This window comes from Neomonachus schauinslandi, chromosome X (assembly GCF_002201575.2).
Source record: "Neomonachus schauinslandi chromosome X, ASM220157v2, whole genome shotgun sequence".
Classification (NCBI taxonomy): Eukaryota; Metazoa; Chordata; class Mammalia; order Carnivora; family Phocidae; genus Neomonachus; species Neomonachus schauinslandi.
The window spans coordinates 14,290,158-14,317,737 of NC_058419.1; positions in this window are offsets into that span (position 1 = coordinate 14,290,158).

A 27,580-nucleotide genomic window follows, 5' to 3' on the forward strand; every position below is an offset into this window, starting at 1 on the left:
AACAGAACCAAAGGGAAAAACCAAAGGCATCGCTAATCTGCCATCTGCACCGATGATGTAGGAAAATAAACGAGAGCTAAGCAAAACAAAACCAAACAAAAAACGCCTCAAACAAAAAAGTCTTCTTTTGAGACAGGAGGAAAGCTCTGTCTCCCAAAGCCACGGTCGTGTTTTCCGTGTTTATGCTGCTGTGTGACCGGGGCCTCAGAGTCCCGTTGGGGGCCTGTCCCTTTTTTATGCGACGGGGGCTCAGTCCGTCTCCAGCACTTCCCAGAGTCAGGCGGGAACCCGCTTCAAATGCGGAGGCTCGATTTCAGCTGGTTGCGCGGCGCCCGCCATCCAAGCCACAACATCTGAACGCAGCCTCCTCCCAGGCAAGGAAACAGTCAATAAGGAAATACCATAGTTCGGCTCTTTGCAACTCGCTCGAAGTGTGAGGCGGCGCTTCATTTCCTGATCGCTCAGGTGGAAATTGTAAAAACAATTAAGAGCAATGACTAATCACCGAATCAAAGCAGGTTGCCCAACTCATTTGCAATTGTGTGCTCAGTTCTGTGTGCCAACAAACAAAGACTCGGGGAGTTTATTATTTAAACCAATTAAAAGCTCTAGGCAAAGCGAGTAGTCAATTTGTGGCCACGTGGTGGGAAAACATCGGTTGGAAGAGCCTGAGGAATTTCGTGAGCGGAGCCATATGGCCAAAATCGGAATGAAGCACCCAGGATCGCCGGGGAAAGTCTGCACGGAAAGCAATTTCAGAAGGAAAAGCTTCACCTAGCAAGAGCAGACTTGTGCTCTGTGCTCGCCTCTCCCCGGCAGCCCCCCCCCCCTCATCCCGATCCCCCCCCCCCGCCTGCCCCCTACCCCACACCCCCACCTCCCCCATCTTCTAGGCTGCCTGCAAGGCGGGTAGTTCCAACCAACAGTAAAAGGAAAAAAGGAACTGACTAAAATTCAAGGTCTGACTGTTCAGCAAGAGACATTGCTAAATTTCCTGTCCACCATTTGCACTTTTATGTATTTTAGGGCTACCTAGAGAGTTCTTAAAGGCCCAGATGATGAAAATCGGCCTCCCTTCTTCCCAAATGAGGTGCACAGTCCATCTGGAGAGGGCACTCACACTTTTGTATGAAGCTGTGGGCCGTAAAACAGAAAGTAAAGAATTAAAAACTGAAGCCATTTGGTAGCAGTTATAAAAAAAAAAAAAAGCGGAGGGAGGTAGAAGGGGGTGCAGTGGGGGCAGTTACTTGAGCAAATTAGATTTACAGAATGGATATAATGGAGTAAACCTTTACTGAAAGTTCCTTTTCACGTCCCCATGAGATATTTTCCACTAACATTTTTGTTTTCTGGCCTACACGTCCCTCTGCCCCTAACCACTTCCCCCACATCTCCCTCCCCCTGCATTTTCCTGGAAAATCTAATAATTCTGGTGCTCCTAATGGATCTCACTTCTTAAGGTCCTGGTCCCTTTCTCCTTCAAGTTCGCTCCAAAACAAGCATTCACAGACACTCCTGATTATAGAAGGAGGAAGATCCATTGTACCAGAACCAACTGGAAGATTTTGACAGCTCCGTCAGCTAGCTGCAGCTGTCCTATACCACGTTGCATATTATAACTAATGCACTAAGATGAAATCATTTTTGTACATCAATAAACAATGTGGTTCATGGTATGTGGACAAGTAAATTGAGTAAATTCAGCTGCAGCATCCTTCCTTCCAAAAAGTCTAGCACTGTCGAAACTCCCAAAATTAATAAGGCACACCTGTCCGTGTGTTGTGGGGTGGTCAGGATCACAGCTCCCACTTCCTGCAACGTGGAGGGTGGCAGCAGGGAAAGGGTGAAGGGGCTGCCATGCTCTCTGCCTGAACTTAGCCTAAGGGTTACCTTGCAGCAGGCATCCCATTCCCTCTCATGTACTCTAGCAAGTTGGCAGGGGCAGGCCCGACCGGCCCTTTAAGTCAGAGGCCTGTAGAGCATGAGGTCGAAAGGCACCAACTGTGGGACTTGTGAGTTCCAAAGCTGACTCTGCTACTAGAAGCTGAAAAGTCCTCAGATAGTCAGCCAGCCTCAGGGGCCGGCTTACCAGCCAAAGAATCTTCCCTCTGAAACTATCAGATGTGGAAGCAAGTGATTGTCTGATAGACCAGGCGCTGAGAGCCTGTCCCCATTTCTAAACCAGTGGGGATGTGAGTGGTGTGTCACAGAGATGAACTGAACTGGTTTGAGTAGGACTTAAAAGAGGTGGTTCAAAGCTCTCTCCTCCTCCACCACCATTTTTTTTTATATAAGAAATGTGGGGCTGTCTGCAGTCATCCTTGAGGTTCTATCCCGTGCAGATTTGGGATGGCCCTCCATCTGTGTGAGAGCACCAGGAAGTCGGCTTAATTTACAAAACAGAATGCCAACCCTACCTCCTGGCTACCAACCAAGATGGAGTTCTTCGGGGGAAGAAATGGGCACAGCCGGGGCAGGCAAACCCCAGTCCTTTGAAGTGAGGCAGGGCCACGTGACCTGCGTCGGCCAGTGATGTGTAAGTCCAAGTGCGATATGCTAATTCTAGGTAGAAGCAGGTAACTTCTTCCATTAACGAGCTTCCAGAGCTCTCTTGGCCCAGCCCGGTAATCCCCGAAGCACGGTGTTGAGATGATGTCATCAGATGCCACGGAGTAAATACACAGAGCCAACCCGACCCATGTCGCCCATGTAGCATGAGCGATCAAAATATTTTTGTTGTGTCAGACCGCTAAGACTTGGGTGGTGGTGGTGATCTCAGCATATTCTAACCTGTTCTGACCACTAAACGTTAGAATCTGAGGCTACAGTTCTTTTCATTGCCAGAGCTGTACCTTAGTCACTCCCTGGAGAGTCTAATCTTGATTAAAAAGCTATTTTACCAAGTGGAAAACATGATTTAGATAAGTAATACTAGAGGCACTCTAAAAGACATGTTGACCATCCAGTCCTTTCGACTCTGCAAGGTCTAATTTTATGCCAAATTAAATATCCAGAAAGTAATTTATCTTAACTGATTTAGCGGAGGTCCATGCAGAAATGCATTTGTTAAACTTTAAGTTATTATTCAAAATTGCTCTACAAAAATGTCATTCTCTGCAGAAAGCAAGGAAAGGTTGCATACAATGCTCTTTGGATCACAGGCCATGTGATAAAGTCTGCCTGAAATCTGGTTCCGAGGAAGAAAAGCTCTCCTTTGTTTATTCAGCTTGCTTTATTTAGACAACTGGAATCATATTTCCATTTTTACTTTGGCTACCAGTGTGCTCAGAGCTAAATTTATCGTTCCATTTCCAGAGTTATCATGTTGCTTCTTCCTGGCATAATTCCTTTTGCTTCTAACTCCAGTCTTTATTTTTATCTTACAAATTGCTTTCAAATCCTTTAGAAATATTGATAGCGATAGATGTTATGAATTATTTTCTTTTCAAGGCAGACTCACTTGCAGAGCCAACCACCTCCACAAAGTGAATCCTGTCCATTCCCGTGAGACCCAGTTCCAAGGGGTCACTGCCTCTCATTGGTCTCTCTACTGTCTTCCAAGGGAAGAAAATAGTCTCAGAGGCTACTGGATGGAGTTTGTTTGGCCTTTAGAGGTATAGGGACCTTGTTTATTTGATTTGGGGTGGAAGAATTAGGCTACAAACTCAGAAATAATCTAATTATCTGTAGTCTGGGAATAGCAGAATAGGACAATAAAAGGACACAGAACATTCTAGGCAATTCTATTGCAAAGGAAACTTTACCATGACGGAATTTGTGATTGTAGATGAACTTAGTATTTTATGGTACCTATAGAATTGGAGGGAGAGAAAGAAGAAATACACAAGGCTAAACCACTAAACCAAGTAACTTTGTAAAAGTCCCAAGAAGCTCAGTAAATTGTGTTTCTCAAATGAGGGCAGGGTTTCTCAACCTCAGCACTGTAGACATTTTAGGTGGATAATTTGTTGTTGTTTTTGTGGGAGGGCCCTGTGCATTGCAAGATGTCTGGAAGCACCCCTGGTCTCTACTCACTCTACACCAGTAGCACTCCCCCCAGTCATGACAACCAAAAATGTCCCCTGGGTGGGGTGGAGTGGGCAGAATTGCCCATCATTGCAAACCACTGAGTTAAAGTTAATCTTTGATCAGAAACGTCTGCCAGAGTCTGCCATATACCCTGTCCTCTCATCTATCTTATAAAAGAATCACAATAGCTGTGTTAGTGTATCTACTATGTGTCAGACACCTGACACGCATTATCTCATTTCATCCTCACCACAGCCCTCTGAAACATTCGAAGTTTCAAGAAGGTCACACAAGTAGAGAGAGCTAAGAGACAAATCCAGACCTGCTTGGCTCTAAACCTGTGTCCTTACCCACTGTTCAAACCAGATCAACAATGGTAGAGGGTACTAATTGTCCCAATTTTACAAATGAACAAACTGAAGTTATTCCAACTGAAGTGATTTACCAAGAGCACACAGTTAGCACTTGGCAGAACCAGGGTTCTAATCTAGATTTCCATGACTCAAAAGACACACCTATTCTTTTTTCTCCATATGGATCTATTAAGCGGTTGCTGGGCCATTTGTACCCTCTCCCACTTGGGTGCCAATACAGGCAAAAGGGTGAGACATCTGGAACCAATGAAGTTCAGAGGTTGCACCAAAGGGAAATACCAACGCAGTGGCAATCAGCGGAAGAAAAAAAAGAAAAATCCATCAGTACTGGGGAGGCCACACAGCTACCAAAGTTTGCAGTGAGAAGAAACAGCCCAACTACTACTACCACTTAGGGAACTCTTTGAGTATTTCTCCAGTAATCCTTGACCCTCACCTGCTTTGCTGCACTCCCCAAACAGAAAAAAAACAAAAAGACACAAAAACAAAAAACAACCTTGTGACCAAGTTCAGTTTTCTTAAGGCACTTTGAGATGATTTTGCTTTATGTCTGCTATGACTGAGCCAGACCAAATCATATTTTCTGCAATGATGATGATGAAAAGTCAATCTCCCGTGAACTCCCCACATGCCCGAGCTGGGATTTAACATGGCAAAATTGATGTGTGAACCAGTGTTGCTATTTAATGTGGTTTCTATCAAAGTGTTCATAAAACCTGGGGCTGCAGCTGGCCCCCATTAGGTAGTTTCTTGGTGAAAGTTTTCCAAGGAAAACTTTTTTAACAGCTTCATAAAGCCAGGCACAAAAGGGCAGGGCAATGACTGGCTGGAAGACATGGGACTTTTTATCTTTGAAATGTTAAATAGGGGTTTGTTCTGTTTATTTCTGAAAGAAAAATTGGAAGGCATTAAAGGCTACGTTTTGAGCCTTGCAGGATTTCAGTCATATAGTCATGTGTTCATTTGTTCAATATTTATTTAGCACCTACTATATGCCAGGCCTTGGGCCAAATACTGGGAGGAACAAAAAGATGAGTAACACTTGGGCTCTTGGGAATGTGGAGGGGGAAAGAGACTGGTGAGAACACAAAGCAGTCTGGGACCAGGGTTTCGATGTTGGAATTTATAAAGTTACCTAGAAGAGTGCTTGGTGCCAAGTAAGGGCTCAGAATACGTGTGCTTCTTCCTTCAACAGGTACAATTTGATGCTAATACTTTGAGGATGATCACTCGTTTACTGCTAAAAGATAACTATCAACCTCACACAAAAGCTAATGTTTGGGCCCCCTTTTGGGAATGTGTGGTGTTGTTTTAAAAAAGAGCTTTTCACCTGAACAACCAGATGCATATGTTAGTTCTGTACATAACACCATTAAACCTTCCCTGCATGCCTATATAGTCCCTCTGCTCTTGGGAGACTCATACTCTAGTGTGAGGAAATTACATTTGTACCTTCTTATGGATACCATGTAAAAGAGGTCTTTTGACCCACAGACCCAGGCTAGTTCCAGATTGGTGTTAAGTATTGACCATTCATCCAACCAACCCTTCCAGTCCACCATCATGGGTTATGATGCTATAGTAGTTCAGAGGAGCAACTTGATCTCCTGGGGGATGAGGTAGTCAGGTCAGTCTCTGTGAAGGAGACACTCCAGAAGCTAGGTCTTGAGGATGCAACTTGTACATGAATACGAAGAAAGAAGAGAGATGTTCTAGAATGGGGATAGCCTGAGCAAAGGTGCAGAAATAGGAACATGCCTGGCATGTTTGGGGAACAATGAATAAACCCAGGTTGACAGGAACACAATTCAGAGGAATAGCGGGACATCAAAGTCATGGTAGTTAGGGTCAGATCATGGGGATCTCAAATCCCAGTCTAGGGTACTGCACGAAATTAGTAGCCTATATATGTCGCAAACATTATTCTTGGAAAAATATGGAGCGAGGATTAAGTTGAGTCCCCAGATTCTCAAGCATTTGGTTCTTAACAATATCATTCATTATACAGAGTCTCAGAACTGTTTGTCCTTCCCAAAGATCCCCCTACTATGGAATCCATAGGACTTTGGGGGCCTCTGAAAGAAAAGGTCCTGAGAACTCATGGCAACACAGTACCTGGGCAATGTGTCCCTGAGAAAAGGAACTAGCATTTGCAGACACTGTGCAAGACCTTTGTACATATATTCTTTAATTCTCACAAAAACCCAATGAGGTAGGTTCTAATATAATCCCCATTCTACAGATGAGAAGACTGAGCCTCAGACAGTAGAGCAAAACAGGATTCAAACACTGGTCTGTTTTATTCTAAATCCAGTATTCTTTCACCATACCACACTGTCTCCTGAATGGAATCTCTTTGTAAAACTGAGTGGGGGCATCCTGTGATTAATCCCTACCTCTAGCTATTATTCTCTTAAAACTTAATAGTAAAATTCCTATTTTCCTGTTGTCCAAATGTTCTTGAATGTTAAATGTTTTGGGGTTCTAGCCAAATTAGGGAAAACAATGAGCTCAAGGACTTCCAGAACGATTCATTATAAAGGTCAAACTACCCCCCAAACTTAGTCAGCCACCAAAGGACACTATTCCATGGACCAGAGAAAATGGTAGCAACTGGAGCTATCCAGGTGGCTCAGGTTGAGGAGAGATCTATCAAACCATGGGCAGACGTGGATTGGCTCTGCTATTCTGGTAGGCTCTGCTGCCTAATTAACCATCATATCACTGAAACTACAGTGAACAAGTATACTGGCAGGTAACCTAGTACAACACTCAATGGTTTGCAAAGGTCTACAACTGCCCTCTGACACACCACCACCCCCAATGTCATAAATGAGGACACTGAAGTTCAAACTAAGGTAACTAAAACGCTAAGTAACTGGCTCAAGGTCACATACCTCAAAAAGTGGCAAAAAGCGGGATTCAAAGTCTGGTCTTTCCACCCCAAAGTTCAATACACTGCTCTTTAAGTGCCAAAGCACTTATTTGCCTTCATTTTGGCAACATAACTAGTCAAAAGACTACAAAAAGTCACCGACTTAAGTGCTTTGAATTCTCGATGCTAAACTTCCAGCTTCTGAGGCTTTTCTCTCCAGCCCCACCTCCAGCTCTCCATTGACTAGACTGACCAGGGGGTCTGGCCCCATGCAGACATAGTCTGTGTGTCATACGTGCGGGGGAACTCCATCTCCAACTCCCAAATGCAATAAACATGACTTTTAACCTTAAGGAAATCCAAAACACATGGCAGCCATAAAAATGGTATTAGAGAAATTAACAACAGGTTATCAGAGAGACAAGAATTTCCAGTAGTGTTATATAGATGAGTCACGACAAGCCTCTGTCAAAAAACCTGGAGGATATTATAATGATATAGACGACAAAGAGAACATAGGAGCGAGATAAATAGCCACCTGGTGAGCAAGGCAGAGACACTCAAAAGTCTCTCTAGAAAGTCTAGTCATCAAACCACTCTATTCACCGGCTCCCCTACGCTATCACATATTTTGAGTAATATATGCATGAAAATGCTTCTGCATACATCCTTGTCTTTGTCCATCAATCAGCTAATTCGTTATGGATGAGAAAACCAGCAGATGACACAACTGCTACCTTTTAGCACTCAAGCGAGTGGTCTGTTTAGCTTCTGAGATGAAGACCCTGATCTAGGTCCTTAGGATCTGATTAGGAGCTGTATTATGCAAGAGCCTCCTACTTCACAGCCCTTCATACGGTGGTTCTCAAACTTGAGAGTCCATCATCATCACCCGGAGGGCTTATCAAACCAGACTTCTGGGCCCCGCCCTCAGTTTCGGATTCAGTCGGGCTGGGGCAGGGCTCAAGAAGTGGCATTTCTAACAAGTTCCTGGGTGCCATGGACACTACTAGTCCCGGGGGGCCACACTCAGAGAACAAATGCCGCACAGCCACCCAAGCAATCATCTGAAAACTTATTCTGTTTGTCATCACTCTTTTCAGGTACGTTCGGTGGCTCCAGACTGCTGAAGTTCAGACTCTGGTTTCTGGGACTGCAAGCTCCAGCCACCCATTCTTGGCAACCTTGTGTCCTGTACTCACAAACACAGACCCTCCCGTGCAGACAGGAAAGCTTCCTCACTGGTCCCTAAACTCAGCATTTTCACTGCTGACTTCAACCCTTGCTTCATGCTGTTTCCCTCAAAGAAAATGCCTCCATCTTTCTTTTGCCTATCGGTATCTGCAGCCTTTGACTCCTACTCCATTTCTTCTAAGTGGCCTTTCCTGGCTGTTCTGGCTGCATTAAGTTCTTCCTTTTTAAAAAGCCAATAGCGGGCGCCTGGGTGGCTCAGTTGGTTAAGCGACTGCCTTCGGCTCAGGTCATGATCCTGGAGTCCCGGGATCGAGTCCCGCATCGGGCTCCCTGCTTGGCAGGGAGTCTGCTTCTCCCTCTGACCCTCCCCCCTCTCATGTGCTCTCTCTCATTCTCTCTCAAATAAATAAATAAAATCTTTAAAAAAAAAAAAAAAGCCAATAGCAATTCCAAATTTGTACTCCTCAGTTTAGCAAGCAGGAAGTTGAGCAGTTGTACCTATGTCTCCTCTAGGTATCTAAACTCTGTTCCCTCAAGGCCCATGTCCTAAGCAGTGTTTCATTAGCCTCTCCTTCCAGGACCCATGGCAGTGCTAAACAATAGGACCCAGGGCAGTGCTAGACAAATAGTATGTACTCAATATGGTAGTCCCCACTTATCCACAGGGAGTCCATTGTAAGGCTCCCAGTGGATGCCTGAAACTGCAGATAGTACTAAACCCTACATAGACTCTGTTTTTCCTATACATTCATGCCTACGATAAAGTTTATTTTTTTAAAAAAGATTTTATTTATTTATTTGACACACAGAGAGAGGGCGCACAAGCAGGGGGAGAAGAAGGGGGAGAAGCAGGCTCCCCACAGAGCAGAGAGCCCAACATGGGGCTTGATCCCAGGACCCTGGGGTCATGACCTGAGCCGAAGGCAGACGTTTCGCCGACTGAGCCACCCAGGTGCCCCAATAAAGTTTAATTTATAAATTAAACACACTGAGAGATCAATAATAATAAAATATATAAAATAATAAAATGTATAACAATATACTGTAACTACATAATATGGTCTCCCCCTCTCAAAATCTTGCATCGTATGCACTCACCCTTCTTGTGATGATGTGAGATGATAAAATGCCTACATGATGAAATGGAGTGAGGTGAATGACGGAGGCATTGTGACACAGCGTGAGGCCACTGTTGACCTGCCAGTGCATCAGAAAGAGGATCATCTGCTTCTGGACTGCAGTTGACTGTAAGGGTAACTGAAATCACGGAAAGTGAAACCACAACTAAGGGGGAAGTACGGCAAGTACATTTTTAAACCTACAACTTCATTAATTAAGGAGGCTTACTATACTTTTTTAAAACTGGTGAAGCTTGGCACAATAATAAATGGTATAATTAGGCTGGTTTGTTTTCAAGTTTTTGTTTGTTTTACATTTCTTTCATGTTTGGAGAATTTCAGAGGACAGTTACATTTGTAAAATTAGGTTGAGAACAGACATGACAACATGAGTACAATCTATGCATTTGCTGATCTCTGCTGGATATTTCCCAATATGCTCACACATGGAGCACAGACCTAATTTACAGAACTCAACTTAACCCTCTGGTAACGCAGATGCATCATAGGTGTTTTTGACCCAGATCAGCACTGAACACTGATCTAGACATATGCTAATTAAGATTTCATTAATGACGAAAATATCCTGCCTTTGAGGGATGCCTTGGTGAAACTAGAGGGAGATTAAAAAGACAATTACATTTCTTAAATCAACCCCCTTGTTCTCCATGAAATACTTTGAGGCTGATTTGGTTTAATTCCACCTTCTCAAAAAAATCTCACTTGGGGGAAAATGGGAATATAAAAGCAATGATCTCCCAAAGCAAATTTAAGCTATTCTAACAGGGACACTGCATGTAGAAAGCAAGTAATATCTTAAACTATGCTGTCTGGGCTTTCCCCCCCTCCCCATAAAATCTGAGTTGAAAGGAAAGGAAAGCAGAAAAATGAAAAGAAAGGAAAACAGACAAAAATTGTATCGACACACACAAACTAGTTTGAATTTTAAAAGAAGACTTTAGTCCATTCCTAAACAGATTACTAACCTGGGTTTGATTTTAGTCAAACATCTGGTACTTTTACTATCAATTGTTGTCTTCACTCCAGTCTCATATAACCACACATAGTTTCTAGAACATGTGAGGGAGTAATCACCTGGCAGCTGGACATCATTCCAATGACAGTGCCAATGTTCCTCAACCCAGTGGCATTGGTTAGAATTGGCAACGAATTTTGACTTTATTTTGGATTCCCTTCTCTCCAAGGAGGCTCTCCAACTCCAAATACTTTGCTAGACAAGTGACTGCTTAAATGAGTGCAAAGTAACAGGCTTGTTGGTCTCTATGGCAGGCCATACATAATCACCATAGAAATATATAATTACACCTGTCAACCTCATCTTGTGTAATTGATTCAATGACTAACAATGTCAGTGGCAGGCTAAGCTTTGAGGTCTCGCTGTGAGAAAATACTCATACATGGCTAAACATCTTGGTGTCTTAATTGCTTGTCATACTGCCAAGGCTCCTGTGTTGTATCTATCTCCACAGCAACAGACTAGAATAGATAAAGCACATTTAATAGCCGAAAAGTGAGTTGATCACCTTGTTTTTGTTTTATAGGCCCTTAAAAAAAAATCATGGAGTTGTCAAAAATAATCTGGTCATGAAGCCAGATTTGAAAGAGAAGTCTAAAATATCATTCTGTGCACTGAAAAACTAGATGCATGCTTCACGCTTTTCAAAAAGCAATCCTCTAATTATGATTATGAGGAGAGAGGAGCAGTCCATGCTTGAACATGTACAAAGGCACAATGTGACATGAAGTTTTCATCACACTCACTGCCTTTTCAGGAGTTGCTGGAACACATTAAAATCTCTCAACCACAAAGCAAGAAAGCCCTGGAAGCTCCTGGCCATTGGCAGTTTTTTTCTGAAAGGGTGGTTTGGCGGTGTACACCATGGTTAGACAGAGGCCACCAACCCAGGAGACAAACACACCAACCATAATCACGTGGAATGAAAATGCAGAATCATGGCTAGAGTTGTAACAAAATGCAGTAAGTTATTTTTGAAATTTAACAAATTATATTCTGTGGCTGGTGCTCAAAAAGCACAGTGACTAATTGAAAAGTGTCAAGAAGCCTGTAGATTACCATGTTTTACCCAATATTAGATAACTTTTGATACACATGACAGATACAAAGTCACTCTCACATCCAATCTCTATCCATCTCTTATTTCTATTTGACAAATTTAACAAGCTGTCTTTTATACCAACCATACTCAGATGACTGCTTTCCAAGGTTACCAAATCCCATTCATTCATTCACTGGGTCAGTCATTCAACATAGTTTTGAGTGCTTACAATGTGCCAAGCACTGTGCTAGGTGTCGGGACGCAACAAAAGAGAATGCGTGTTATGGGAACTCATAGGAGTGGCACTGACCCAGACTCAGATGACCAGAAAATTGTTCCTGAGGGAGATGACACCTAAGCTGAGTCTTATAGGGAGAGTAGAGTATTAACCTGGTTTTGGAGGCTGGGGAGGGGAGAATAGCTACTATAAAAACTCACAGAGGTGAGGAACAAAACAGCTAGAGCACGAAATGGCATAACGAGAGATTTGGCTTGAGAGGGAAGAAGGAACCAGCTCATGGAGGGTATTAATACCATATTAGGGATTTTAGGTCCTGGTCCTGAAAGAACTGGAGAACCAGTTTTTTTAAGTGTGTGTTTGGGAGGGAGGAGGATGGGTGTACATGTTAGGAATATTACCTGTCTGAACTGTTAAGAATAGAAAAACGCTTCCAGAAGAATAAGATTTTTCCCCCTCAATTGTATTCTCCTTGACCAGAGTATCTGACACTGCTCATAAGATAGTTTCTTTGATATTTTGCTTTTCCACTTCTCTTTCTCTAGCTCCTTTGCTGGTCATTTTTCTCCTGTCAAATCCATTGATTCTTTCCTTTTCTCACTGTCACCAACCCTATATAGGCTATTCCAAATTACCTTCTTAATTTGTTTCCCTGCCCCCTCTAGTCCATCTTGTACTCTTCTAGAAAATTTCTCTTCTTAGTTCCACCTTCAGTGGTGCAATGTACATCTGATGTGTCTATTTGCATAGCAACCATGTCCCCATTGTTAGTAACAGCATCATGATTTTCCTTTGGAAAACAACTCCTCCCCCAGTGGATGCTGTCCCAACTTCCTCTGGCCAAAGGCCAGTTATGTAACCTAGGCCAAGCCAATCAGACTTTCTATGGAATGTGACCCTTGACCCAAAGGATTGAGAGTACTGGGATCTAGTTCATCCTAAGAGCAGAATGCTGAACAGTCTGTATTTTAGTTCTTGGACAGTCTTGGGGCTGTCACGGTTTTTGTCCTTGCTAAGGCCTGGTTGTTGTGTATTCCCTTCAGGTCGGGAAGTTATCCTATACCCTTCTAATGTATGTGTGTGTGTGTGTGTGTGTGTGTGTGTGTGTGTGTGTGTGTGTTTATATAGCTCAGGTTAGCCACAGTCCACTCCTGTTGCTTGCAATGAAGAGTGCTATCTTCCTACTGGCATTAAAGGCCCTTGCCCAGCCTATCCAAACATATATACCATCATTAAGCAACTAAATCCTCTGCTACAATCCAATAAGTCTCCCTTCTCTACTCCTGACACCACACCTATTTTTATATTCCCAACTCCATACTTGTGCTTTTCCCCTCCTAGTCTGTCCTTACTCTGTTACACTTGACACGGGTGAAGGGCACATTATATGAGGGGCACTATATTAGGGATGGGAAAAGAGATGAGAGAAACATAAGTCCAACCTTAAAGAACTGTCTCTTCTTCCTTGGCCCCCTGTCTGAAGATTTCCCAGTAACTTCAGGAACATTGATCTCTAGGTCCTAAGGACTTTGTCCTAATGGTCTTCCCCATTAGTGTCTCACACAGGTGAGAATTAGGATAGATACTGTTGAATACTCTGCTCTAATGGTGTCTTTTCTCCCCAGCAAGGTTATCAGCTCTTCAGGAAGAAGCCATCTCTTGAAATACCTCTCATCCTCCTTACCAACCCCACCCATCAACCTGAGATTTTTGTGCAGTAGCACAAATTTTTTGGATGCTAAGGAAAAAATATAGAAAAGAAATTTCCTTCTAATTTATGCCCATCCTTGGGCTGCTCATTTGTTAGGTAGTGTAGTATTTGACAGGCATTGGTTTTGCAGTCAGACAGACTGAGTTTCAATTCTGGTTCTGCTACTTATGAGCTGCATGTCTACACCACTAAGCCTCAGTTCCCTTATCTGTATATTAGATGACATGATGTATATCAATGTGCCAAGAAGAGTACCTGGCACATAGAAAACATTTACTAAATGTTAGTTCTTTTCATTAAAATGATGATTATTTTCTTAACCAATACCCAAAACCTAATTTTATTTTCTTCAAATGCCAAATTCTGAATCTGTGGCAGCAAAAAAGGCTATATTGGATTTCCCTTAAAAATAGAGTAAGATGTATTCTGCAGACAAACCTAGACTATTTCTAAGCCACTTCCATCTCCAAAAGTCATTGATCCAATTTCACAGAGAGAGGTGTTTACATATAAGCATACAAAGACTGTTTCTCTTTATATCTTCCCTAAAGATAAGTTTTCAAAGTCTGTGGCTATCTTACCTAGTGTGGTGGTTAGCATGGGCTTTAAAATCAACAGAGCCTAGGGTTGAATCCCAACCCCACCAGTTACTGGATGGTAAAGCTGGAAAAGACTTCTCTGAGCCAACGTTTTTTCTCATCTATAAAAATAGAAAGGATAACCCTTAGCTTATGAGATTATTGTGAAGATTTGATAAATATTATATAACTAAAGTGTAGAGTATCATGCTTGCCCATTAGTAAGTGTGCAATAAAATGAAACCCAAAAGCATATCTCATAAAAAGAAAGCTTGATTAACTGGACCTCATCAAAATTTGAAAAGCTTGCTCTGCAAATGACCCTGTTAAGAAAGGGTGAAAAGATAAGCTACCACCTGGAAGAGAATATTTTCAAATAACTTATCTGCACAAGGGACTAGTATTTAGAATATTTAAGGAACTCTTAATACTCAATATTTTTTAAATAAAAATAAAAAACAGACTAAACATGCAAAGATTTCACCAAAGATGATGTACAGATGACAAAGAAGCATTTAAAAAGATGTTCAACATCTTTAGCCATTAAGGAAATGCAAATTAAGATCAATAATGAGATATCACAATATATCTATCAGAATGACTGAAATAAAATATATTGACAACAACAAATGTTTGTGAGAATACAGAGAAACTAGATGACTCATCCATTGCTGGTGGGAATGTAAAATAATACAGCCACCCTGGAAGAAGTCTGGCAGTTTCTTATAAAACTGAACATGTGAGGGGCACCTGGGTGGCTCAGTCGGTTAAGCATCCAACTCTTGATTTTGGCTCAGGTCATGATCTCAGGGTTGTGAGATGGAGCCCTGCATCGGGCTCTGCACTGGGTGGGGAAGCCTGCTCCAGATTCTCTCTCTCCCTCTCCCTCTGCTCCTCCCCCAACTCTAAAAAATAAAAATAAAATAAAATAAAATAAAATAAAACTGAACATGTGATATGGGTCATCATATTACCTAAAAATTGCATTCTAGGGAATTCCCATGAGAAACAAAAATTATATCACAATAAAATCTATACACAAATGTTCCTAACAGCTTCATTCTGGAAACAGTCCAGATGTTCTTAAAATGGTGAATGGTTAAACAAACTATGGTACATCCATACCATGGAATACTACATAAGGTGCTAAGAGCAGTCAAATTCATAAAGACAGAAACAGGGGAGGAGGAAATGGAAAGTTGTTGAATGAGCATATAGTTTCAGGCTTGCAAGATGGAAAGAGTTCTGGAGATAGACTCCACCACGTTGTGAACACACTTAACACAACTGAACTGTACACTTAAAAATGGTTATGATGGTAAATTTTATGTTATGTGTATTTTTACCACAATTAAAAATTTTAAAAAAGGAAGAAAAATATGAAGCGATGGTTTTCAAGACACTGAACCTCAGGCAATAAAGAACAGTAGTCCCTGAGAGACAGTAAACAAACAAGGTGAGCCCTGTGACTGCCATAGCGCACTACCTGGATAAAATTTGCAATCCTGGGAGCAAGGAAGGGAAAAAATATCACTGCTATTGCTCAGCATCATGAGAGAGGATTGGACGACCTATCACTAGCCTGGGAAAAGATCCAAATTCAAAATTCAAAGGTTTAGTTTCTACTGAATGTGTATAGCTTTCATACCATCATAAAGTCAAAAAAATCATAAGTAAAACCATCATAAGTCAGGGACTATCTGTATAAAATTCCATGTTTTTTAGTATATTTACAGAGTTATGCATCGCCATATGCACCGCCATGTATCGCTTTTAGAATATTTTCAAAACCTCAGATAGAAACCCTGCACTCCTTAGCCAGCAACCCCCTTCAATTTCCCCCAGCCCCTTTCCCACCAGACCAATACAACTACTTGTCTACTTTCTGTCTCTCTATATTTGCCTATTCTGGATCATTGATATAAATGGAATCATATAATATGTGGTCCTTTTTTAAAAGTTTATTTATTTATTTATTTATTTATTTTTAAGAATTTTATTTATTTCAAAGAGAGAGAGAAAGAGCACGAGCAGGGGGTAGGGAGAGGCAGAGGGAGAAGCAGACTCTCCACTGAGCAGGGAACCCGATGTAGTGCTCCATCCCAGGACCCTGAGATCATGACCTGAGCCGAAGGCAGATGCTTAACTGACTGAGCCACCCAGGCACCCCAATACGTGGTCCTTTGTGACTGGTTTTTTTACTTACCATAATGTTTTCAAGATTCATCCATATTATAGCATGCATCAGTATTTCATTTCTTTTTATTGCCAAGTAATATTCCATTGTACAGATACAGCACATTTTATTTATGCATTCATCAGTTGCCTGTTAATTTTTGTTTGGATGCTGAACATTGTGAATTTTAACTTTTGAACAATAGATATTTTTGTTTTCTTACAAATATTTTTGAGCTTTTTTCTGGGATGCACTTAAATTGGATACACTTAAATTTATCCTTTCAGATTATGCCCTTAATACTTATTAGGCAATACCAGAGCAGTGTTTAATCTAAGGCTAATTTTACACAACTACTGAGGTAAAATTCTTGAGTACTCTACCAAATGCCCCATGAATTATGAGGTTTTTTCAGTCTGGCTGGTGGAAACAGTATTTGAGCCCTAGGTGAGACAGACACTCCCCCCGGCCCTCCACTCCCTATGTTACCGCCTGGAAATTCTCTTCAGGCAGTAAGCTGGGGCAACTGTAGGGCTCACTTAATTTGTTTCCTATGACACAGGGACCAGCGTCCTTCATTGTCTCTTACACAGTGTCTTGAAAACCATTGTTTGTTTCATATATTTTGTCTGGTTTTAAAGTTGTTTCAGACCAGATGGTAAATCCAGTCCCTTTTATCCCATCTTGAAGAGAGGCTGACGACTTCCTTCAGTATCGTGTTTTACCCCAAAATATGTTTTCTGAAGTGAAATGACTCATTTCCCAATATTATTTCTTCTTTAGCCAGGCAGAGAGAAATTTCTCCAAATAAGCCTGCTATGTCACTTTAATGTTTACAAACACATGCATGTATGTGTGGGTGTGTATTATACATATGCATGAAAATGTGTAATCTCATTTGATATTCACAGCATCCTTCTAAATGAGATGGCAGTAGTATGCCCCATGTTATAGAGAAGTAAATTGAAGCTCTGAGCATTTAAGTGACTTTTCCTAAGTCATACGGCCACTACATGGCGGAATGCTCAAATTTTATACGACCAGATCCCATTCTTTCCATCATGATACCCATATGAACTCTCAGCCTCTAAGGAAATGAGTTCAAATCCAACTTCTTTTCCTTTCACCCATTATTATCCCACTCTTCTCCAAAGAGGAGCAATGATGATATGATTGATCAGATTCCTGGGCAATGACTGGATCTGGTTTTTTACTGTATAATGTCTTAAGAAGATGAATAAACATAAACCCAGCTGCGACACTGACTGCTTGATCCAGTATAATCTATCTCTGAAGAAGTTCCATCAAGTCTTAAACATCAGCATGAGGAGCAATGACCAGAAGAGGTGGGATCAGACTAAAAACACAGGTAGAAGATGATATAGGAATGGACTGGTGACTGAGCTTGGCCAGGAAAATCACAGGCTAAGCAGAGTCACAGGTCTGAAAGCTGCTAGTCAACTCAGACTAGTGATGAATTCAGACCCTGAAGGCAAGAATAAGGCTGTAGGTCACATGTGAGTAGAAAAGCCACAGTCAGGGCATGCAAAGAATAAAGGTCAGGACAAAGCAAGGGGCAGAATCCAGGCATATAGACAAGAACCAGCAAAATGAAGATACTCAAAGGTAGAGGAGGATTGGAAGTCTGAAACCCAGGGAATCTGGAACCAAAAGATCTGTAGGAACTGAAGGAGAAAATTAATAGGGGACTGAAATAAAATACCAGTAACAAGGAGGGACCTCAAACTCAGTCAGTTTTGCTGCCCCCAGTCCACGACTCTGATATAGACTCTCATTAGAGTGTTGTATTAACATTGGGATACTAGTAAGAAGGTATACAGTTAGAGGACCCAGTGAACTACACAAACTCTGGCCTAGCCACCCTTTCTCTCCATAAGATCCCTGAGAGGTATCTAGATGCAAGCCAAAAAAAAGAAAAAGTAATGACTTATTATTACCTGGAATTTGAGCTCTGAATCCCAGTGCAAATATCAAGTGTGTGGCTGGAGTACATTAGGCATTTATTTCCTTTTTCCTAGGCTGGAGTCCTAGGTGGCCCTCTTCCCTAAATGCAAACTCACATTTCAGAACTTTACCATTCAAATGAGATGTTAAGCCATTCCTACATCTTCTAAAGTCATTCCAAAACCTGTATTCCAGAACTTCTACCTATATTCTAAAACTTAGACAGATTCTAAAACTCAAAGACAGATTATACTTGATCAAGTAGTTAGCTCAGAGCAGATCATTGAGTCCAAGGTCAGATATTCAATCTTCATTTGAACCACCTGGTTCTATGCCCATTGATCACAGGGAGAGCAAAAGGAGGGTATGTTACATAGTAGAAACCTACCCTGATTTGGAGAGCACACCTCTAAGAACATGCCTGTGTGACTTTGGGTTGGCAGTATCATCTCTGTATAGGAAGGACACTGCAATAGTTATTTACATATATAATACATGCAAATGAGTTTGACTCCTGTCCAGAGAATGCATATGCTGAAACCACCCTTTAAATCCCAACAAAAACAGTTTGTGTGTGAGGAACTCCAGTTCAGGGAAAGTGCCTCTGGGATCTGAGAAAGAGACTTGAATTCCCTAAACCAGATTGCTCAAAGCATTGGAACATGCTGTCTTTGCAGTGTTAAAGAAGCATGACTTTTGATCATGATTGTTTTCATTTTGAATGATTATTTCTATTACACCATCCCTCCAAGGAATGGTACCAAAGGGCTTCCTGAATTTTCTAAAATCTATTTCTAGATCTCATCAATGAAATGAATAGATACTCAGATTTTATAATTAGCTGGAATAAGACCAATGTTGCCTTCAGTGATATTTCTGGGAGAGGAAAGCAAATGACTTTACAACAGTGGAATGGTATATGTTCTGGTTTAAAATGTAGTACATATTAATTCAGAAAATAGAATACCTTTTTTCCAACAGCATCATTACACAAGCCCTATGGGAAGAGACTATACTGATTGATGGCAAGCATAAACATTAGGAAAGTATTTTTCAAGTGTACCATGTATTCTAATTGTCCAGTTACCAGTTAAGTCACAAATAAAATCTTGCTTTGTAATTCTGGGCTGGCATTGTGAATAGAAGTATCACTGCTGGTGAATAATGTGGGTTGCACAACAGATTTTAAAAATAAAAATTAGTATTTCATCTAGTTCTTTGATGAAAGGTTAGTACAAATTACTTATTTTCTATATTTAGGGTCTCAGTGTATTCAGTCAGTCTGCAAGATTTATCAATCAGTGTTGACATTAGAGAGCTTAAGATTCTCCATTGGCTAAGGAGATAACAGACTTTTTGAAAGATTATGGGAGATACTTTCATAAGAGGAGCCAGGTCTTTGGATTTAATATAGATCCTTTTGACAAGTCATTTAATCTGAGTCTCCATTTACTCATGTGAAATGGTAAAATGGAGCTAATTATATAGGGCTGAGCTAGATGTGCTAAGCTTTCACTTGCCCCCCCCCCCCCCAGATACTTGCATCCTGCTTTTCTACTCTGTGCCTAGGAAGCTAACTTACATGGGCTGCATCAATGGACTTCCTTGATTTCAGGCTCCTTCATTCAATGGAGGCACTGGCAAGAGGTCAGATACCATCAAGAGAGTGAGGTGAGGGCTTTTATTCCCCCTAGCTTCCTCCCTGCTAGCTTATCCTGGGTTGACTGCATCCTTTTGTCTCAAGTGAGGGTCCCTTTACCCAAGTCTGATGGCCCTCTCTAAACAGTCATCTCTCTACTCTCTCCTCTTGCCCCTTCAAGCTTAGGGGCCTAGAAGCTTAGGAGTGATCATGGCTACCATCGAAGAGTCTTCAACATCTTTTGTTGGTTTCCCTTTAACCTTGTGGCCACACCTGTATAAATAGCCCCATCATTAAACCTTCCTCAATGACTCCAATTTGGCATGCTATTTCCACTGGTGCCATGACTGATACCCTAGGCTACAGGGTGTCTAAGAAACTAAATGAAAGGTCAGAGTGAAAAATGTAAAGCATATACCAAACATTAGGTCTTATTTTTTTTTAAATCAGGAATCAAATGCTGAATAATAGAACTGACCAGTGAGGAAGATAAGATCCAGGTAAATTGCTAGGGCTGAAAAGGCTGATAGGGAGCAAACAGGACAAATACTCATGGGGTAGCCATTTGAATAAGACAGGAAGCAATGAAAATTCTCAAATGATATAGAGGAGAGATATGATAGGACCTATCCCCAGGATAGCATCCAAAGACAGCCCCCCACCTTTACCCCCAGTCTCTGATTACCATTGTACTGCTACCATTGAGAGGACAGAGCAACATCTTGCCTCTAAAGCTCAGCCCTTGGCTTTCATTTCTCTAGTAGTTTCCCTGCCCCACCCACTAGAGCCAAACCCACACTCAGTTTAAGGGCCTTCACGATTTTTCTTCCACTTCAGTGCAGTCTTAAGGTAAAACTGCTCCTCGGTCTGTTTCAGATCATCTGCTTCACCATCCTTATACTCCACAGTCCATCCTCTGGCCCTTTAGATTGCTTGTCTTTATTGCTCATTTATACTATTCTCACCTCCAAAGGGTTGTGCTAGTTTCCTCTGATACAAAAATGCTTGAAAGGGCAGAGGTTTTGTCTATTCTGGGCTCATACCCACTCTCGCCTTCAAGTTGACACTGCTCTCCTTAAAGCTCTGTGAATCCCAAGTCAGCAGTGTTCCCCAGACTGTGCCTGCAGGAATTCTCTGAACTAGACCCTGCTCTACCCAGTCACTGGAAGCCAATCTCTCTCTGCCTCTGTCTCACAATCCAGCAAGTCCCTGAGCAGCTTCAGGACTGAGCTTAATTATTCTCTCTAAGCCCCCATTCCTTTGGCAACTCTTCCCATCACCCCCAGCCCTTTTGTGCCAGCCAAGGGTCACAAAAGCTCCAACTTCTTTAAGATGCTTCTCTCTTCAGATAATGTGAATATACAACAATAATGATCCACTACCAAATTCTCAGTCAATTCCTCTGGCCCCAGACCACAGCAGCCACTCTCATAGCTACTTATGAATTTGAGGGAGAGGGCTTCTGCCAGAGTGAATGGAGAAAAATCAGGTTTTTGTAGTGTAAGTCAGGGCACAAAGAGAGCCAGCTGTCTTCTCCCTAAGCTGAAGCAGAAGCCGCCCTACCCCATGGCTTCCAAAATACCTTGAGTAAAAAGCCAAAGAGAGAAACATGGTACTCTTCCAATCATAAGAAGAACTGATTTAATGTTTATATTTTCATAAGAGTTTGAAAGTATGGATACAATGGTGCAGTTGACCTTGTCCATGGCACGTCCTCAGGGCTCTGCAGTGGATTTGCTTGAATTCCTCAGTAGTGATGTGAGTACACAGGCCCTGGAGCCAGGATACCCTCATGTGAAATCCCAGATCTGTCACTTACGCAAGTCATTGAAGTTCTCTGTCTTGATTTCCTCATCTGGGATAATCATTGTACGCTGTACCTTTCTCACAGGGCTGCTACGACAATAAAATGAGTTATGATTTGGGAAGAACTTAGAATATGTGAAAGAGAAATAAAAACTGAAGGGCCAAAGCCTGGGTGCAGAGTGAAAGCATGTACTTTTAACCAAAGAACTCAATTTTGCACAAAGGTCATGTTTTGTGGATTTAGAATAGAGGGATGGAAAAGGGATGGGGATCTTAAAGCTAAAACTACACACTGTCTCAAGCACATATTGGGAAAATGAAGTCTATTGCTGGTTGGTTGTAGGTATATTCGCAAATTTGTTAGTATTATTATTTAGTGTTCTAGAACGGCTTCCAACATATGAGGGGGGTAGGTTTCCCCCACGTCAATAAGTAAGTCTCTGACACCAGCTGGGTGTCCTACAATTCAGCTTCATTCTGATGCTATCTGCCTGGAGCTAGCATCAGATTCTACAGGGACAGGACTCAGTCCCACAGGACTGCCCCACCCCCTCAACTCAGACGCCAGTCACAAGTCCAGGTTCTGGCCTGTACTTCTGACAATCTAGCTACTGGCTATAAATCAGAGGTTCACATGACCCACTCCACAGGTTCAATTAACTCGCTAGAATGGCTCACAGAACTCAGAGAAACATTGTACTTGCTAGATCACCAGTTTACTATAAAAGGGTGTAATTCAGGAACAGCCAGAAGGAAGAGATGCATAGAGCAAGATATGGGGAAGGGGCACAGAGCTGCCCTGCTCTCTCCAGGCCGCTACTCTCCCCAGACCTCCACCAACCAGGAAACTCCCTAAACCTTGTCCCTTTTGAGTTTTTATGAAGGCTTCATGACATAGGCGTGATTGATTAAATCATTGGTCATTGGCGATTGATTCAACCTCCTGTCACTCTCCCTGAGGTGTGGGTAAGACTGAACGTTCCAGCCCTCTAATCAGCCCCCAACCTGAGGTTTCCCCAGTAATCAGCCCCCAACCTTAGGTTACGTAAGGGCTTTCCAGAAGTCACCCTATTATCATAACAAAAGGCACCATTATCGCTCTTATCACAGGAAATTCCAAGGGTTTCTAGAGCTCTGTATCAGGAAGAGGTCAAAGACCAAATATATATTTCTTATTATAAATCACAATACCACAGTTGTGTATACATCAGGGGCCCTGCTGTGTCTCTGTATTGTGTATGCAGTTGTCTCTGCTGTGTACCTGAGATCCATGCTTCAGGATTTATGACATTCAGTTGTCCTTGCAGTAGAAGGGATGCACATGCTGTTTTCAGCAGCTAGAGAGACACCAGAGAGTGCCTCAAACAATACCCAGCTCTTCATACTAGCTATCATTATTACTCAGTTAAACCTGTTGAACATGGCTATATTTTGCATGTGCAACTATTAGGTCATCTAGCAATATTTCATATGAATATCAATGTAATTTCTAAAAGAACCCCTATCTCTGGGCCCAGGGTTCACTGAAGTAAGCAAATGCAAATGACTAATCTGTGTTGAGATCAAGAAGGCTGGTGCCAAGAACCTTAAAGGAAGCAGCTACCAAGGGTAACTTGCAGCATAGAGCGGGCAAGGAAAGGAGATCCCACCAGGTTAGCCCACATTTCTGAAGACCCGCAGCCTCTCTTCTTGCTGCCTCCCAGGTATCTGTCTCTACAGCTCCATGACTCTAGTCTAGGAATCAGAACTCATAAAGAGCACTCTCATCTGTGGCTGACTCTTACCACATGTTTTTGGCCTCTTATTTTTGTCTTGGTGAGCTGGCTGTACCCTACCACATTTCTAACCAGGTACCCTATGCTCTTGAAATCTGATTACATATCTGTAGTGTAATCTGATTCCCTAATGCCACAGCTGCTTACAGATTTGGGGTCTATTCCACTCTTTTCTCAATTCTGAGCTGTACCTTGACTTTAATTTACCTTGATACCACAGATCAACAGGAAGGATCTGGATTTCTTCCTCTTGTGGTGGCTAAATTCAGTGCACCCCTTATATTGTCTTACATTAAAATAATTCAGTATAAAGGGAAATTCTTATAATGGCAGAGGAGTAAAAAGGCCACAGAAATCTTCCAAAGATAATAATTATAAAATATGGATAAATAAATTTTAAAACAATTCTTTAAAGACATGTAAAGTATCTAAAAGAGAGAATGCAGAAGAGAGTTTAATCTAAAAAAAAAAAATTCATCTGGAAATAGTAAGAATTGGATGTTTGGGGCTTACTGGCCTGTAATGGTTTTAAAAGATGTCCCGAATTTCTTTGATATTCTTCCCCTCAAGAAGTGGAGTTTAATTTCTTTCCCCTTGAGTGTGGGCTGGTCTTAGGACTTATTTCTAAAGAAAAGAATAAAGCAGAAGTAAAGGTGTGGCCCTTGGAAGCCTAAATCCTAAAAAGTACTGCAGGGGTGCCTGGCAGACTCAGTCAGTGGAGCACGCGACTCTTGATCTCGGGATTGTAGGTTTGAGCCCCACATTGGGTGTAGAGATTATTTTTAAAAAATCTTTTAAAAAAAGTAGTGCAGGCTCCTCCCTTGAATCATTCATTCTGAGGGAAGCCAGGACCCCTATTAAGAGATTCACATGGTGAAGAACTAAAGCCTTTTGCCAACAGCCAGCAGGGAACTGAGGCTTCCTACTAATAGCCACATGAGTGAGCTACCTCGGCAGCAGATCCTCCAGCCCCAGTCAAGCCTTCAGATGACTACAGCCACGGCTGACAGCTTGTCTACAACACTGTGAGTGACCTTGAGACAGAGGCACACTGCTAAGCCACTTCTGAATTATTGGACCACAAAAACTGTGTGAGATAATAAACGTTTGTGGTCTTAAGCTGCTTATTTTGGTGGTAACTTTAATCTAGCAATGGCCAACTAATACACTGGCCCTAGGATGCTGCCCTACCCCTACAGCTAGAGCTATGGGAAACAGCAGTGGGAAAGCTCCATCTTTAGCAGGTAAGGGTGTCAGAGATCAGAGTTCAGAAAGCACCCGAAAATTAAAAGGAGAAAGCAAAACATGACAATGCAAGAACTGCAAAAGGAGTGAGACCCAAATGCAAGGCATAAATTACCTAACTCCCTGGCTAACAGCGAACTTACACATGCTTGGGGAAGACCCCAGGTGGCCTGGGGAAAAATGTGAAGAGAACAGAGGGGCATCTACACTTGAAATATAGAGATATGTGAAGCAAAATCTGTGAGCTTGATATTTTTTGTAATTGAGTGCATTCTTGAGTAGCATAAAGCTGAAGCCTGATGGGCGTGTAGTATCAGATTATAGATCCCAAAGCTGGTAGAGCAACTGGAAATTAGAAAATTGAGAGAAAATTCCTACAAGCATGGATACCACAGAGAGGGTGAGCTCTATTTGGAAGTTGTTTGGAGAGTAGATCTTAAAAGTTCTCATCACAAGAAAAAAAATGTAACTATGTGTGGTGATGATGTTATGTTATGTTATTCATTTATGTTAATGAAACTTATTGTGGTAACTATTTTGCAATAAATACACATACCAAATCATTATGTTGTATACCTAAAATGAATACAATGTTATATGTCAATTATATCTCAATTAAAAGCCCATTTTTTAAAAAAGAATTAACATTTTTTTGAGAGAAAGCACGAGAGCATGCAAGGAGGGGGAGGGGCAGAGGGAGAGAATCTTTTAAGCAGACTCCCCCCTGAGCAGGGAGCCCAACTCAGGGATCATTCCCATGACCCATGAGATCATGACCTGAGCCAAAACCAAGAGGCAGATGCTTAACTGACTGAGCCACCCAGACACCCAAGAATTAACATTTAAAGAAGAATTAATACCTATTCTTAAACTATTCCAAAATATAGAAAAGAAAAATTTTCAAATTCATTCTATGAAGCCAAGATTACCCTGAGAGCAAAACCAGATAAAGGTACCACTAAAGGGGCGCCTGGGTGGCTCAGTCAGTTAAGTGTCTGATTCTTGATCTCAGCTCAGGTCTTGATCTCAGGGTTGTGAGTTCAAACTCCGCCTTGGGCTCCATGCTGGGCATGGAGCCTACTTTAAAAAAAAAAAAGACACCACTGAAAAAGAGAGGTACAGGCCAATATTCCTGATGAACATAGATGCAAAAATTCTCGATAAAATACTAGGAAACCGAATTCAACAGTACATTAAAAGAATCATTCACTATGATCAAGTAGGATTTATTCCTGGGTTGTAAGGGTGGTTCAGTATTCTCAAATCAATCAATGTGATACAGCACATCAATAAGAGAAAGGATAAGAACCATCTGATCATTTCAATAGACTCAGAAAAAGCATTTGACAAAATACAACATCCATTTATGATAAAAAAAAAGCAAACCCTAAACAAAATAGGTTTAGAGGGAACATATCTCAACATAATAAAGGCCATCTATGAAAAACCCACAGCTCACATCATCCTCAATGGGGAAAAACTGAGAGCTTTTTCTCTAAGGTCAGGAACAAGACAAGGATGTCCACTCTTACCACTTTTATTAAACATAGTACTGGAAGTCCTAATCATAGCAATCAGACAACAAAAAGAAAAGGAATCCAAATTGGTAAGGTAGAAGTAAAACTCACTATTTGCAGATGACATAATATTATATATAGAAAACCCTAAAAATTCTGCAAACAAACAAACAAACAAAACCCTGATAAACGAATTCAGTAAAGTCACAGAATATAAAATCAATAGGCAGAAATCTGTTGCACCAATAATGAAGCAGCAGAAATAGAAATCAAGGAATTGATCCCATTTATAATTGCACAAAATACCATAAGATATGTAGGAATAAACCTAACGAAAGAGGTAAAAGGTCTATACTCTGAAAACTATAAAACATTGATGAAAGAAAGTGAAAATGACACAAAGAAATGGAAAGACATTCCATGCTCATAGATTGGAAGAACAAATACTGTTAAAATGTCTATATATCACCCAAAGCAATCTACACATTTAATGCAATCCCTATCAAAATACCAACAGCATTTTTCACAGAGCTAGAACAATCCTAAAATTTATATGGAATCACAGAAGACCCCGAATAGCCAAGACAATCTTTTTTTAAAATTTATTTACTTCGGGGGGGGGAGGGGCAGAGAGAATCTCAAGCAGGGCTCGATATCATGACCCTGAGATCATACATGAACCGAAACCAAGAGTTAGACACTCAACCGACTGCACCACCCAGGTGCCGCCAAAGCAATCTTGAAAAAGCTAAGCTGGGGCGCCTGGGTGGCTCAGTTGGTTAAGCGACTGCCTTCGGCTCAGGTCATGATCCTGGAGTCCTGGGATCGAGTCCCATATCGGGCTCCTTGCTCGGCAGGGGGTCTGCTTCTCCCTCTGACCCTCCCCCCTCTCATGCTCTCTCTATCTCATTCTCTCTCTCAAATAAATAAATAAATAAAAATCTTTTAAAAAGAAAAAGAAAAAGCTAAGCTGAAGGCATCACAATTCTGGACTTCAAGTTATATTTCAAAGCTGTAGTAATCAAAACAGTATGGTATGGGCACAAAAATAGACACATAGATCAACAGAACAGACTAGAAAATCCAGAAATAAACCTACAATTAAATGGTCAACTAATCTTCAACAAAGCAGGAAAGAATAGCCAATTGGAAAAAAACAGTCTCTTCAATAAATGGTGCTGGGACAACTGGGCAACTACATGCAAAAGAATGAAACTGGACTATTTCTTACAACATACACAAAAATAAATTCAAAATGGATT